At 41.8% G+C, this 2,570-nt stretch overlaps 1 non-coding gene across 1 annotated transcript; it reads left to right on the forward strand.

The window, feature by feature from the left end:
• The first annotated feature begins 1,497 nt into the window (after positions 1 to 1,497).
• Positions 1,498 to 1,604, forward strand: LOC139895262 (small nucleolar RNA R71). Its single transcript, XR_011775721.1, has one exon. It is a non-coding gene; the product is annotated as a small nucleolar RNA R71 (small nucleolar RNA).
• The last annotated feature ends 966 nt before the right edge of the window (positions 1,605 to 2,570 follow it).

Genomic DNA, 2,570 nt, shown 5'->3' on the forward strand with positions numbered 1-2,570 from the left:
GATCGTAAGATCAACGTTTGATTGTACACATCAATGACAGTCCTAGCCGTATTTATGAAAGGTCTTCCTAACACTACTAGTGTGTGAAGGTCTTCCTTAATATCCATTACTACGAAATCCGTAGGATACACGAATTTGTTGACTTTCACCAAGACGTTCTAAACTATTCCCTTAGGATATCGAATTGTGTGATCTGCAAGTCGGATTGTCATTTTGGTTGGTGACAAGTCTCCTAACTTTAATCTTTTGTAGAGAGAGTAGGGGATTAGGTTGATACTTGCTCCTAAATCTGCTAGCGCATGAATGGTTCCAGATTGGTAGATTGAACACGGGAAAACGAATCGGCCCATATCTCCTAGCTTTGGTGGTAGAGAGTTTCTGAGTAATACAGAGCATTCTTCACTCAGTGGAGTTTTGTTAGAGTCTGGTATCCTCTCCTTTGTAGAAAGAAGCCTTTGGATGTATCTCTTCTGGTTTGGAACTTTAGACATAGTGTCCAGGAATCTTCCATCAAGTTTGAAGGAATCAAGCTTGAATGGTTCTTCTTGTAGCCTTCCGGGATAAGGTACGCGAACTGGAGTTTTATGGGTCAGCTTCTGAGTATATGTCGATTTGTTCTTGAGCCTAGCTGACCTTCTCCGTGGTTCTTCCTCTGGAGTCACGGAATCCATTTGCTTTGCTTCTTCTATGTGGGGATTTTGGATAGTATTACTTGGCAATCTTCCCTGCGGTCGGGTTTCAAGGCGTTGTGATAACTGTCCGAGCTACGTTTCCAAACTTTTCAGTAGAGCCAATTGATTTCTCATTAGTATCTCCGTCTGATCTTGTCTGGCTGCAGTTCTCTGATTTAGCTGTTGTTGTCCTTGAATGAACTGAGTCAATTGATCATCAGCTCCGAGAGTTGGATTAGTTGCTTTTGTAATCTGGGTGGTAGGGGAATTTTCCTCAACTGGGGGACCAGTGAGTGGAAGTGGTTGATCGTAGGTCAATTGAGATTGTTGGGCTGGATAAGGTGGATAGCAACAGCGGAAAGGTTGATTGCTTTGCTAAAATTGATTAACCCTAGGTGGTTGATTGAATTCGGGATTTGGTGGACGAGCTGGATATTGAACGTAACACACTGAATCGTCAGTGTTTTCGTACTCAACTTGATATTCTTCCGTGGGTTGCAGGTTGGTACAATTAACACAAGCCTACACTTGGTTAACCTGCTGCGGCTTCATCTTCAATTCTCCGAGTTGTTTAGCATGAGATTCCATCTTATCCGTGAGGGATTTGATGGCCTCCGTTTGATTGTTAAGTGCAAAGAGTGGGACAGATGATGAAGTTGTTTCACCACTGTTCCAGTCATGATGATGCATTGTCATCTTCTCGAGCAATTCCCATGCTTAGTCTGCGGTTTGGTTCATCAGATTCCCTTGAGCTGCTGCATCGACCGTCATCCTATGATTTACCGTAAGACCATTGTAGAAGGTACAGATTTGGGCTGACCGTTCTAGCTGGTGATTAGGGCATTTCTTCAGCAGGGTTTTGAATCGCTCCCATGCAATGTAAAGAGATTCATCATAACTTTGTTTGAAGTTAATGATGTCATTCTTCAGCTTAGTCTGTTTAAAAGGGGGGAAATATTTGGTTAGGAATTTAGTAGCCATCTCCATCCATGACGTGATGAAATCTTTTTCCAGTCCTTCGAACCAAGTTTGAGCATGATGAGTGAGAGAATAGGGGAACAGGTATAGCCGGACTATATCTTGTCCTATCCCTGGCTGTTTGTAGGAGTTCGAAAGAGATATGAATTTATCAAGGTAAGAATTTGGATCGTCATTCGGTAATCCATGAAACTGACAGCTATTCTGAATGAGCTGGATGATGTGATGTTTTAACTCGAACGAGTGTCCTTGAATCCATGGAAATCTGATTGGTCCTCCTCGACCTTCAATCGAGGGTTTGGTATTTTCTGCTAAAGTAACGCGTAACGCCATTTGGTTTTTGATTCGTGCTTCCTTGCGTACTTTAGAGATTATTGCGTCTGGATCAGGTACGAATAGCAACGGCCCTGGTCTAGATCGGGTTTGGGTCATACACTAGGTATGCCTTTTTGTTTTTAATTTTTCGCAAATAAACTAAGATAATCTAAAGTAAGCTAAACTAGTCTAAGGTAATCTAATTCTAAGGTAATCTAATTTTATCTACTTTGATCTAAGGTAGTCTAAAGTAATCTAAGGTAATCTAATTTAATTAACTAACTATCCTACGGTTGAATATTATTTTGGTTCTGGCTACTGATTCCCTGGTATTTCGGTAACAGAGCTCCGCACAAACTATTCAACAAACCAAGTGGCCAGGCCGACTATGGAGAGGCAGGATCCTTTTGGTCCCAATATAATTGGCGACTGTTCGGAAAATCCAACAACCAAGTCCGTGTATAATTGTCTTTCTTAGACACCACTAAATGCTTGTGAATAAGTTTGATAGAGAGCAGTATTTCCTGATACCTGTTCCCCGGTAGCGGTGCCAAAAACTTAGTATTCTCCCGTGATATGGCCAAAACGGACGGTTTTTATTTGCGC

This window comes from Rutidosis leptorrhynchoides, chromosome 2 (genome assembly GCF_046630445.1).
Source record: "Rutidosis leptorrhynchoides isolate AG116_Rl617_1_P2 chromosome 2, CSIRO_AGI_Rlap_v1, whole genome shotgun sequence".
Classification (NCBI taxonomy): Eukaryota; Viridiplantae; Streptophyta; class Magnoliopsida; order Asterales; family Asteraceae; genus Rutidosis; species Rutidosis leptorrhynchoides.